This window comes from Panthera onca, chromosome A1 (assembly GCF_046562875.1).
Source record: "Panthera onca isolate mPanOnc1 chromosome A1, mPanOnc1 haplotype 2, whole genome shotgun sequence".
In the NCBI taxonomy this organism is placed as follows: Eukaryota; Metazoa; Chordata; class Mammalia; order Carnivora; family Felidae; genus Panthera; species Panthera onca.
Genome location: NC_138339.1, coordinates 22,625,033 through 22,639,579, shown reverse-complemented (window position 1 = coordinate 22,639,579; position 14,547 = coordinate 22,625,033).

The window sequence follows — 14,547 nt, the reverse complement described above, 5'->3', positions numbered from 1 at the left end:
ACTCATTTTGCCACTCAAAGGCTCCCCAGAAATCGATCCTCAGATTTGTAATGCTGCAGTGGTACTAACTATAATAGCAGTAATAGTACTAATAACAATAACAAGGAAACACAAATTAGTTGTTTTATACTTATCAGGCGATGTGCTATAAATATGAATGATTTGCCCTAATCTTTCTTCCTCTTTCTTTCTTTCTCTTTCTTTCTTTCTTTCTTTCATTTATTTAGAGAGCATGCGAATGGGCAGAGGGAGAGAGAGAGAAAGAGAGAGAGAAAGAGAGAGAATTTTAAGCAGATTCCATGCTCAGCACAGAGTCTGATGTGGGGCTCAATTTCACGACCCTGGGTCCATGACCCGAACCCAGATCAAGAGTCCGACGCTCAACCAACTGAGCCACCCCGGGACCCATCCTAATCTTTATTTTAAAAAATCAAAGAGTTTCTACTGATGAAATTCACATCTCTGATAAAGACTTCAGTCTAAGAAAGAGGAAGTTACCTGTCTGCTGTCCTGTAGGTAGCAAGTGGCAGTGCTCTCTGACACCAGAGACTCCTCTCAGAGTCCTCCTTGCTAGACAGTTCTATCTGAAGTCAGAATATAATAGTGAAATTTAAAAATATATATTTCACATAATTACTATGCATCATGTTAGTGTATCACATGACTAACAGAGAAATGCCTTTATTATATTGATTTTTTTTCCATGTAAGAACAGGTATTCGTTTCCATTTATTTTAATGTCCTTTTAAGACTTTAATAATGCTTCTTCCGTTGAATACCTAAAAATTTATGAATATTTCTTTTCTTTAAGTTTATTTATTTATTTTTGAGGAGAGGTAGAGAGAACATGTGAGTGAAGGAGGGCAAGAGTGAAAGAGAGACAGAAAGAATGAGAGAGAACCCTAAGCAGGCTCCACACTGTCAGCCTCGGAGCCCGATATGGGGCTCAAACCCATGAGCTGTGGTATCATGACCTGAGCTGAAATCAAGAGTTGTACACTTAACCAAATGAGCCACCCAGGCACCCCTAAAAATTTCTGGATATTTCTAAGTATTTCTATACATTTCATTTTTGTTCTATTCAAACAAGAGATTTTTTTTCCCATGACTATTAATTCTCATTAGGAAAAGCATTTTTGATGTGAAATTAAATCTCCAAATGATTTAACAAATTTCTTCTTATTTTTATTTTTGTTGTGTTATTAGAATTTCCAGATGAAACTCCTGGAAACTTTGAAAAGTTTGCACTACTCATCTGGTAGTTATGCCTCTCATATAATCATATGTTATTTGAATAAATAATACTATCCAAGAATTGTGTCTGGCATTCTGATCAATGATTGAATTAAAATCAAAAGAAAACAAAACCTTGTCTCATGAAGCTTACAATCTAATGGAAATATCAGGCATTGGTCAAATAATCATACAAAAATATAATTCCAACCTGTGATAACTTAAGCAAACACACGGGAAGTTTTTTTTTTTGTTTGTTTTTTGTTTTTGTTTTAATGTTTATTTATTTTTGACAGAGACAGAGCATGAGCAGGGTAGAGGCAGAGAGAGAGGGAGAGACACAGAATCTGAAGCAGGTTTCATGCTCTGAGCTGTCAGCACAGAGCCTGATGCGGGTCTTGAACTCATGAACCATAAGATAATGACCTGAGCCGAAGTCAGAGGCTTAACTGACTGAGCCACCCAGGAGCCCCTTTAAACACATGGGAAGTCTTGACAATGTCTTGTAAAGGTGATATGATTAGCAGTTTAGATTTTAATAAGGAGCTGCAGTTAAAAAGAAGAAGCATTAGAGAAGAGACTTTTATACAGGCCGTACTATTTGCAAGCTCCAGACATGAGGGAAAATATGACTTAGCCCACAAAGGAGGACGTGATAGGAGAGTATATTATCTATTGCTGTGTAAGAAATTATCCTCAAATTTAATGGCTTCAAATGAGAAATATGTATGTTCTAGAAGTTTTTAGGAGTCAAAAATCGGAGTGTGAGTTAGTTGAATGCCTCTGTCTCAAGGTCTATCCTGAAATTATAGTCAAGCCATTGGCCAGCTGAGGCGATGGTCAATCGTAAAGCCTCAAGGTGAAAAGCTAGGATGAATCCACTTACAAGCCCATTTATATGGTCCTTTGCAGGCTTCAATCTCTTCCCACGTGAGCTTCCCACAGGGCTGCTCCTGAGCAAATACAAGAGAGTGTGAAAGAGAGCACCCAACATGGCAGCCAGTCTTTCTACAGCCTAATCTTGGAAATAACAACCCACCCCTTCTGCTATATTCTGCATGTTAGAAACGGCTCCGTAAATCCAGTCCCCACCACCCACAGCTTCCCCTCTACCCTCACACACGCTGTATCATTCAGATCTTCTCCACCTTGCTATCTCTTGTTTCTGTTTCCAGGGTGACCATAAACTCTGACCGAGCACAGAATCTTCATGTGTGCACAACCTGACGGTACCTTGCAAAATGCCCATGTCGTGCTCCCCCCACCTCCTGAGGACTCTCTGTGAAAGCTGGTAGAAGGCCTCATTTGGCCCATTCACTTACGCGATCTGATAACGTGTGGGAGTTAAGGCTCCATGCGGTAAACTTTAGCAAATAGGTTTCAGTAATTTGTGGTAAATTCATTCTTATTTCTCCTTTCTAATAGAAGGATCAGAAATGAAGTCACTCTGAGCTCTTAAGAGTCATAATGGTATTCTGCGATTTTTCAATTATCCACATTTGTATTGGCTCTCCCTCCTTCCCCGCCTCCCCCCACTTCGTCCCTTGCCTCTGCTTCCTTAGAATTGAACACTACTTCTGTGACTCAGGCTCAGCCCTTTGGAAAGAGTATGCTACCAGTTGATACTTAGAATGCTAATATTCAGGGTGGAATTTTGGAAGCCGATTTTCCCCCAACTAAAAGCGGTAAGAACGTCAGGTAGTGGTGCAACTACTAAGGCTTTTACTGGAATTTGGAGGAGGTGAGGTAGAAGGTGAAGAATTGAGATATGCAGGGGCTTAGGTACTCAAGCACATAACAACCAAAAAATTTTAAGCATTGTCAGGTGGATTGGCTTTTTTTCAACTGCCTATATAATAAAGGATTGTACACAGCTAGTATTTGTTCTTTGACAAGGGAAGGCTGGGAGTGGGGTGGCATATTTAATTTTTTTAAGTTTATTCATTTTGAGAGAGGGAGGTGGGGGTGGGGGCAGAAAGAGAAGAAGAGAATCCCAGGTAGGCTCTGCACTGACAGAGCAGAGCCCGATGCCCGGCTGGAACTCATGAACCTTGAGATCATGACCTGAACCGAAATCAAGAGTCAGACGCGTAACCGACTGAGCCACCCAGGTACCTCTAATTTTCAAAAATGTTTATTTATTTCTGAGAGAGAGAGAGAGCACTAGCGGGAGGGAGACAGAACCTGAAGCAAGCTCGTGCTGTCAGCACAAAGGCTGATTTGGGGCCAAACCCACAAACTGTGAGATCACGACCTGAGCCAAAGTCAGAACCTCAACCAACTGAGCCACCTAGGTGCCCCTACAGCTATTGCTTATAAGTCAAATTTTAGTATAAAAATCTCTGATGTTCAGGAACTAAAAGTTTACATTCATATATCTTTTACCTAGCGTGTCCAGATTTCATTATTTGCTATATATAATCCTTATCTCTCGCTACCTACCTAAACATATCCACTTACAACAATACACATCTTGAATCACATACTTATTATTTGAAACTAAGTTTCTGATACTTCACACTTAAATATTAGAGCATGCATTTCCTTTCAATAAAAGACATTCTATCTAGCTCGGTAAAATTATCACACTCAGAGTGGAAGAGAGCCAAAGCATAAGAGACTCTTAAAAACTGAGAACAAACTGAGGGTTGATGGGGGGTGGGAGGGAGCGGAGGGTGGGTGATGGGTATTGAGGAGGGCACCTTTTGGGATGAGCGCTGGGTGTTGTATGGAAACCAATCTGACAATAAACTTCATATATTGAAAAAAAAAAACAAAAAAAAATTGTCACACTCAGAAAATTTAGCACTGATACATAAGCATGTTCTTTGTCAAGTATGTCATGGTGTTTGTATACTAATTTCCCCCAAATATCCAACTGGCTATCTTTCATAGATATTTGTATTTGTTTGTTTTTGACCCAAGATCTAGCAAAGCACTACAGATTGGATTTGTGAGTTCTGTCTCGCTTGTCTCGTCTACTGTAGCACAGCCCCACCCCCTTTTGTTTGTATAACGTGGAGGTTTCTGAAGTTGTGGCCATGAAGATTTTCTTCATTTACTATCAAGTCCCAGGAATGGACTTGACTAAGGGCTTCAAATCCATCACTCTCAAACCCATGTCTGTGATGGCACTGAGGTCACAGGCTGTCCGTAGGGCAAATTCCTCAAAGACGTGGATTCAGTTTAGAACTGATGTTATCAGTACTGCTGTCCTCTTAATTCCCATTCTTAATACTGGCAGCTTTTCATTCTTCCTGCAGAAAATTCTGTTGTTGTCACTGTAACAACAGGCTTATCAATGTTATCAAACTTTGCAAAGAGTATCCCTTCGCTTGCATTGAATTTGTCTATTTTCTTCTGTTTCCAATGTCATTAATTTCTTCTCCAGCCTTTATTATTTCCTTCTTTCTACTTGCTTTGGATTTAATTTGCCTACGTTTCTTTAAATTTATTAAGATTTCTTTAAATTTATTAAGATAAGGAGTGCCTGGGTGGCTCAGTCAGTAAAGTGTCTGACTTCAACTCCGGTCACGATCTCACGACTTCAAGCCCCACATAGGCTCTGTGCTGACAGCTCAGAGCCTGGAGCCTACTTGGGATTCTGTGTCTCCGTCTCTCTGTGTGCCTCCCCCACTTGCATTCTCTCCCTCTAAATAAATAAACGTTAAAAATTTTTAAATTTCTTAAGATAAAACATTAGATTATTGGTCTGGGACTCTAGTCCTTTCTAATGTAAATATTTAATACTATAAATTATCCTGAAAGCACTATTTTGGTTGTATCCCACATATTTTTATATGTTGTATTTTTACTTGTATTAAATTCAAAATTTTTAAAATTGGGATATTTAATTTCCAAATAGTTGAGGAGTTTTCAGCTATATTTTGATTATTGATTTATAATTCAGGTCCATTATACAATTAGAATGTAGTTGCTATGATTCCTATTCTTTGAAATTGGGTGTTTGGTTGTTTCAATGGCCTATTATATGGTGTATCTTAATGAATGTTCAACATGTCCTTGAAAAGAATGTGTGTTCTGCTGTTGTTGGGTGGCTTGTTCTACAAATATCAACTAGGACTATTTGGTTGATAACATTCAAGTCTTCTCTACTCTTACTGATTATCTATTTGTTCTAGCAATTACGGAGAAAGGATTGTTGAAGTCTCTGTTCATTTTTCTAGCATCCATTTTTGCTTCTTTATGTTGATGCCCTGTTATAAAGGACATATGCATCTGGGGTCATGATGTCGTCTTGAAGAACTGACTCCTCATCATAATATAATGTTGCATCTCTTAACCCTGAGTATATATGTGGTTCTGAAGCTTGCTTTTTCTGACATTGATATAGCTATTCCATCTTTTTCTTGGGCGAGTGTTTGTATGGTATGTCTTTCTCCATCCTTTTTACTTTTAACCCAACTTTATCATATTTCCTGTATTTCCCATAGACAACATAGAATTGGATTTTGCTATTTGATCCAATCTGACAATTGCAGTTCTTAAAAAGTTATATTTATATATTCATAGTTAATGAGACTGTGGACATAGTTGGATTAAAAATATACCAAATTGCTAGCTGCTTTCTACTCATTTCATCTATTCTTTGCATACTCTTACTCTGCCTTTTTTGGTGTTAAATCAACATTATCTATTATATCATTTTACCTCCTCCATTGGCTTTTTACTTACATATCTTTCGTATATTTATAGTGATTTCCATAGGATTTAAATATGCAACTTTATATTTAAAAAAAATTTATTTGAGAGAGAGAGAGCACGTGAGCAGGGGAGAAGGACAGAAAGAGAGAAAATCTCAAGCAGACCCCACGCTTGGTGTGGAGCCCAATCTCATGACCATGAGATCATGACCTGAGCCAAAATCAGGAGTCCAACGCCTAACCGACTGAGCCACCCAGGCGCCTCTACAGCTTTATATTTTTAATCAATCTGTTTTTACCTTCAAATGATATTCCACTTCACCTATCATACGAGGACCTTGAAACTGGCCTTCAAATGTCCTAAATCCAGCAGCGTTATTCCTCATTCAGATTTCGGCTTTTGTTTTATAGATAGATGAGGAGGATGTGTGTTGAGGGGTGTCACTGAGAAGACGTGACTGCCCGTTGACCCAGGAGCTGGAGCCTGGGCTCTCTGAGGCTCCTTCCCCTTCCCCTGGGGGTATGGGTTCTACTTGCCTTTTCCACCACCAGAGGCTGCTCCAAGAATAGAGCTTTGAGAGAGTGATGTGGTGTTGAGAATACCTGCATCACATATGTTACTGAACCCAGTTATGGCCTCTATATAAATTTTTAATATTTGGTGGGAGGAGGGAAGTGCTGGGATCCATTAATCTTGCCACCCCAAATAAGCCTCCTATGGAAGTTCCTTTGCTTATTAAAACTGTCACCTACCAACCTGGAGTGGCTTGCCGCTTTCTTCAGACTTTCCCTGCCCTCAGCTTTAAGGGTCCAGTTTCACATTACACTCCAGAAGCACCCCGGGTGTTTATAAACCAACAATCTGAGTGAAGGTACTTGTCCCTCCCTCGCGGTTACTGTTTCCTTCCCTCGACTGCATTAGAATGGGCACATCCTAGTGAACTTTTAGACCTTTGCTCTGAGAGGCCAGTGGGGTTCATGGAGAAAGAAATTTCCAGAGCAGGCAAACTCTTTCAATTTCTTCAGTGCACAGATGTTTCAGATGGTACTTCCAGCCTACTATCACTCTTCTCCAATTTGTCAGCTACGCCAGCTCAATTCTTCTTACAAGTGTCCTGCTGTGTCTACTAATTTGGTTTTGTTTTGTATTGTTTTAAAAACTGTGTGTTTTCTGTACATAAAAGTACTATTGTGTTATTTGGAACTTTAGTCTGTCTCCTAGGTCTCACTTTCTAAAAGACAACTTCACATCTGACTCTGACAAATTTTAAATTCTTAAATGTACTAACTTCTAGAACTTTCACATGATAGCAAATATTACACTGAAAATATTTTATGACGAAAAGCCCTTAGAATAAAATGTCCTTGGAATGCTCTAAACAATATTTTAACTTATTAAACAGAGAAGGTTTTAAACCAAAAGACCTAGTAAGTTTCTCACAAGTTGACATAGCCTTAAATACATACCTCACTAAGAATGATTGTTTCTATCATAGAACAGTCCTCTGCTGAGGTCTATTTCATTACTGAAATAGCTGAATATCAATGCATTATTGGGGGATATATAGCCACTTGTATATTCATATTGTGCAGTACACTTTATAATAAATACTCAAGGACTTTAAATTACTATAGCTAAGTGATTTACCCTTGAAATTCAAAGATTACTATTATGTATTTTGACTTTCATATTTTATACAATAGTAAGTTCATTTGGTTCAGATCTAAATATTTTCAAATGACTACAATTATCCCAGGACCAAATGGTTGGGGAAATAATTGCTTTGAATCTCATTTTTTTTATTACCCATCATCTACACTATGCCATCCAGACAAGAGAACAGTGCAGTTAAAGCATATTGTTGATTTTCTGGTTACATGACAAAATCTTATTAACATTCATTGATCTGAGGCTGATTTTTTTTTAAGTTCAAGGACAAAGACCATTGAAAGTATAAAATAGCATGATTTTAATTGTTGTTGTTGTTTTTAGATAGCTTATGCTATAGCATTGCTATTTTTGAATGCTAGTCAAAAAATGTCACATAAGTCAGATGTGTAAATATTATATAGATTAGGATATATTAGTTCAAATTTAACTTAACTGATATGTTATTGAACATAACATAACAGAAACATAACAGAAAGTCAAGTTAAAAGCTTGATTTGGGATATGCAGAGGTATGATTTGAGATAAAGCAGAAGATTATACATTCACACCATTCTACATTTCATAATATATTGGGCCTAGAATCGCCAGCACTTTTGAGATATTTGGCTTAATCACACGAAGTTAACATTAAAATTTTCAATAACTTTTCAGAATAATTAACAATTGAAAACAACATAAAATATTACTATATGATCTAGAATCTACAAATTAAAACTGAACTCCCTATCTGAAGCTTAGTGACCATCGATTCCTTCAATCCAAACAAAATGAACATTTTAGGTCACCACGGCACATAAGTTTGATTTCCCTTATTTTCTGTATTAAGTGTAAGACAAGAAATACTCAAATACTCAAATACTCTTTTGTCTGATGATAATGTCTCAGACACAACAGTGTCCACCAACCCGATCAATTCAGCGCCACTATTTTTCCTAGTTGTTTTTCATCTAGAGAAAGCAATGTAGCAAGGTTCCAATAATGAGATGAAAACAAGTCACTGAGTGGACCTGTTGGGAATGTTTTAAAGAATGGCCAGATTCCATGGGTACGCACTTATGCTTTTGCACTTGGGCGCTTTATCTTTTTTCTAGTCTTTTCTTTATGCTTCGAATAGTGACAGGGTGTCTAAAGCTCACAGCCATTCTATGAAGATGAGTGGTTGATATGAACACGCTAAAGATGGCGGAGAAGGAACACCAAATGCACTGGCCCTTTGATGGCTTTGGTCCGGAGCTGTATTTTTAACAGCAACTTATAACAATACCACCACCAATAAAACACCTAAGAGGCGGGATATCAGAGAGACTTTTAATGAAGAATTTCTTTTATGTTTTCCTTTGCACTCTTTCTTTGAGACAGAGCACCATTATAGAATAATATGCGCCCCAAATACTCAGTATTTATAGTTAATTTATTTAATATGCTTTCCACAAGAAGAAAAAAAAAATCTCTGCTGCCTCATGTCAACTAAACAAGAATGCAAGGAATCTGACCCACACTTCTTGGTTTGAACATGGAGGAATGGGGCCAAGAGCCAAGGAAAGCCAGGAGCCTCTGAAAGCTGAAAAGGACGCCTGATTTCTAGCCAAAAGCCAACAAGAAAATGGGGATCTTAGCCCCACAACCATGAGGAAGTGAATCCCAGAAACAACTTGCATAAGCCTGAAAATGGATTTTCTCCTAGAGCCTGAAGAGAAGAACACAGCCCTGGGAACCCTTTGATTTGGGCCTTCTGAGACCCTGGGAAGCTAGACTTCAGATCTCCAGAAATGTGACATAATGTCTATGTTATTTTAAGCCCCTAAATTTGTGGTAATTTATGATAACATTATATAATATAAGAAAGCCCACTTAGGGAATTTGCAAAAATGTCCTGAAATATCAGCCTTTCAAAAGTTATTTGCATCAAATTATAATGCCTGGGTCAGAGATCAAAGCTCTGAAAACTAGGAACCTAGTTTTTAATGGAAAAAGAGAAAACAAAGCTCACAAGATGCAATCAGAGTGGACAGCATGGGGCAGTCTGGGCGTTCTCACTGAGTGGACTTCCCCATCTGACGTATGAAAAATAAATGCCACAAATCTACACTACTTTATAGCCTTCACGTTTATCAGTTTCTTAAGAAAGCTTATATAAATTAATATAATTTCGACAAAGTTGATTTTAAAAACTCTCGGATTTGAGCTATAAAGTTTACTGGGGATACAGGGAATTTACAATTATGGTTTTTTTTAAGTTTTTTGCATGTAAAAAATAGATTGGGGGAGCACCTGGCAGGCTCAGTTGGTACAGCATGTGACTCTTGACCTTAGAGTTGTGAGTTCAAGCCCTACATTGACCATGGAGCCTACTTAAAAAAAAAAACAGAAAAAAAGTGGGTTGATCAAAAGTATATAATTGCATCTATTCACTCTTTTTGTTGTTGTGTTGAAGTGCCATTCTCTTTTTTAAAAAAAGTGTAGCATGCAACTGAAATGAAAGGGTTATAGTTGATGAATTATTTATTTATAAATTTTTTTTTTCAACGTTTTTTATTTTATTTTTGGGACAGAGAGAGACAGAGCATGAATGGGGGAGGGGCAGAGAGAGAGGGAGACACAGAATCGGAAACAGGCTCCAGGCTCCGAGACATCAGCCCAGAGCCTGACGCGGGGCTCGAACTCACGGACTGCGAGATCGTGACCTGGCTGAAGTCGGAGGCTTAACCGACTGCGCCACCCAGGCGCCCCGAATTATTTATTTATATTGATGTGTTCATTCAACCCAAAAATATTAACTAATTACCTATTATGTCCAGTGATTGTTGTGCATAAATATGCCTATATTGCCATAACAGGCATATTTTGAATGTGTTCAAATTGTTTCACACACAGGAATTAAGGTTACAACATGATTAAATTTCACCTCTAAATATCTTCTAGGCGATTAAATAGTAGTAACACAGGATACAGTTAATGGTACCAGCCATTTTTTCATCACCCACTCATAGTATGAAAACATATTGATTAAAGAGCCAGTGCTTTATTTATCTGAGCTCCTCAAGCAACTAATAAGGTACCACATACATAGGCAAATAAAAATGCTATTGGAATACACTGTATTTTAATATTTATAACGTTTAAACAAGAACACGGCCAAATATATTTGTATATCTGAATAGTTGTGTTTTGCCATTTTGATAAAATTTTCAAAATAACACTGAAAAGTCAAAATTGAGTTTAGTTTCTAATTACTTGACGTCTTTCATTCTCTAAATATTACATGAGCACTTACCATGCAGTAAGTATTGTTCAAGACTTTTAGGATATGGAAGGGAACAGATAGTCTTTAAGAATTTCCTGGACATGTTAGAATATTTTCCAGATACAGTACCTGAAGGTACCTATTAGAAATTTATTCGAGGAAATGGCAGAAGAGGAAGTGCTTAATTCAAGGTAAGTCATTTGTTATTTGCCTGCTTGCTTATCAGAGGAAAACCAGTGAAGTTGGCTTAGGGGAAATGTCATATGATATTATCATTCAATTATTCTGAAATGGGAAATGAAATAATATTTAACATGCATACATTATATTACTGTATTATAAACAAATTAGATGTTTTTATATTGAGTTTTTTTTATTTTATTTTTTTATTTTTTAGGTGAAATTTAAATTTAAAATTTATTTTTTAAAGGCATTTGAGTATTTATTGGATATTTTTGGTTTTCTTTGTTTTAAGCTTTTATTTAAATTCTAGTTAGTTACGGGGTGGCCCAGTCAGTTGACCTTGACTTCAGCTCAGGTCATGATCTCAGGATTCATGGGTTTGAGCCCTGCTTCAGGCTCTGTGCTGCCAGCTCAGAACCTGGAGCCTGCTTCGGAATCTGAGTCACCCTCTCTCTGTGCCCCTCCCCCACTAATGCTCAGTCTCTCTCTGTCTCTCAAAAATAAAAATAAATACATACATACATAAATAAATAAATATTAAATGCTAGTTAGTTAACATGTAGTGTAATATTGGTTTCAGGAGTAGAATTTAGTGATTCATCACTTACATACAACATTCAGTGCTTATCACAAGTGTCCTCCTTAATACCAATCACCCATTTAGCCCATTCCCCACCCACTTTTCTTTTCAATGGCAGCGTATCCACGTTAATTATGAACTTTAGAAAAAATCTAAGTGGAAAAAGAGTAATGAGTTCTATTTTTTTGTTATTGAACTGGGGGAAATGTATTCCAGGCAGTATTGACAGATGCAACTTGCAAAGCTGTGAACACTCATGAAACCTGCAAACAAAGACAAGTAGTTCAGTACAGCCAGGTACAGAGTTTTTGTAGAGAGTAATAACAAGGGTGAGTCTGAGGACCAAGCAGAAGCAAGATCACAAACGGTCTCAAACATATTGCCAAAAAGTATTTTATCTAAAACTAGACTGTGGGAAGTCCCTGACAGATGTAAATTGCAGAGGCATGACCCTATTTCCATTTCATAATAATCATACTGCCCAGCAATGAGGAGGAGGGTCACAAGGGAGGCCGGAATTTGAGTACCCGAACGAAGAGCTAACGAGCACCCGAGTTAGCCCTATGCCAGTGGAAATTGAGTGGAGGAGAGAGCTTCAAAAAAGATTTAAGACATAAAGTTGGCAAGAATTTCTGATTGATATGAAATGAAGGGAAGAGACAGCCAAAGAAAGATTCAAGAACCACCTCAATTTACCGGCTACTAAAACTTAACTCATCCCATATACTTGTATTAACTACCAATTGAGATGAAACAAAATCCTATTTATACTAAGAATTTCAAAATTAACTTAAACATTTCCTAATGAAGTGTGCTTAGAAACTATGCTTATTTCTACTTTCTTTTCTAGCACTCAAAAGCAGCCATTTTACTTTTCATGTTATCGTGATGTAAGTACCATAAGAAATATTAATAGTAGCGTATTTCCTTCAATAAGCCTTTCTCATGTTTGAACATTTCAAAAGTTTGTGATGCTAAATAAAAAACAAAAAAAGCTATAGTTAATTCCAAGAGGCACTATGCAATATAATATGCAATCAATACAATCTAAGTGGATTAAGAAACAAAAACATAATAGGGTTTTTTTTTCCCCCCACATACATTTCCCACTGATTTGCAGCAGCAGCAATTCATGTAAAAGCTACCATGGAATTCACTTGAGATTATTTTTCTACAATCATGTGGAAAGAATGCTGAAAGTGTATGTTTTGTTCCAAGGCGAGGATCATTTTCCTGATGACCCAGTTCAAGTAAGATGAAAAGCTGTACATGTTAAGAATAGTCAGTGAATGTGAGTGATTCAAATCACTTATTCCTATTAAGAAGGTCACAATATGCTGCAGCACATCAAACTGCTTAGTCATTGGAGAAGCACAGTCTGTCATGAACACACTGGCTGATCTTGGGGCAGCTGGCGGCTGTCAACTAGCTATCCTGCCCATAGAAGTTTTTCTTGGATGGGAATATAAGCAGGACACCTCCCACGCATCTCTTGCTTCACATAGATCCTCTTCTCCAAACCATGTTTGGAAAGCAGCTTCTCCATAGTTCTTGTGAGTCTGTTTTTGAGGGGAAACGTATGAGAAGACAGTGGGGAGAGATACAACCACCATTGCTGCAAGTGGTCTCAGAGTACTTTTTATACTCATCTCCCTCCTTGACTCCACCAGGCTAATTTCCTCCCCATCCTTAACTATTACCACAGAACTTGGTAGCTTATCTGGCTTCATGACCTAGAACCAGCTACATAATAGTACTTCTGTGTTCAAACGTTACTAAGAATTTCGAGACATTCACAGCAGAGCAATAAGCCAAGCATGAGGTCCTTCTAAGCACAGGACCCTTCATGACTACACAGGTCAAAAGCCCATGAAGCTGACCAGGTTGTGACCCAAACCTAAATTTCCAAAGGGATTGGGACCTTGGTAATCACTCCTTTCTCTGGCTGGAGTTGCCACATCCATCCATTCGCAGTTACAATTGGGTAAGCACCCAATTTTATCATGAAAAATGTGTAATAAATTACTGACTTGAGCATGAAGAATTGGATTAATATTGAGATTTTCGATGGGGGCATGGTAAATTGGAGCGTAGAATTATTGAGGAAATCTAGGGATCCCTGGGTGGCTCAGTTGGTTGAGCATCCAACTTTTGGTTTAGGCTCAGGTCATGATCTCATGGCTTATGGTTTCGAGCCTCAAGTCGGGCTCCTTCTGGCAGATCAAAGTCTGCTTAGGACTCTCTCTGTCTCCTTCTCTCTCTTCCCTTCCCCCACTTATGCTCTCTCTCTCTCTCTTTCTCTCTCAAAATAAATAAATAAACTTAAAAAAAATGACAACCTCTATCTTTAAAAAAGTTTCAATATCTATGCCAGTTGAATTGTATTCCTTTAACTTTGTTTTCATTTCAGATTGGATCGTCCTGTTTCCTGTAAAGACCTAGGATTTCTGAAAAAAAAATTGAAGTTTTGTGATCACACAAACATATTCCAAAATAATTGAGTTGAAAATCGGTGTTCAAAGGTCTCACGTTCTTAGAGGAGTTGACAGCTTTTGAAGAAAAAAAATGGGAAAAAAAACTTAATGGAAATATGAAAACTATTTGGTAGAGAATAAGAACATTCTTTTTTTTATGGTTATTTATTTTGAGAGACAGAGAAAGAGAGTCAGAGCGAGTGCCAGCAGGAGAGAGAGAGAGAGAGAGAGAGAGAGAGAATCTCAAGTACAGATCCAGATCCTGACAGGGAGGGTCGAACTCACAAACCCATGGGATCATGACCTGAGCTGAAACCAAGAGTCAAACGCTTAACCGACTGAGCCACCCAGGTGTCCCTAAAAACAGTCTTTTGGAAAAATTAATATACACTGTCCACTAATAATTCATAATAAGTAATTATAAAATGACTTCTAGGCACTAGGAAAAATTCTAATTGCTTTGCATACATTACATCATCATAAGATACATGCCCCCA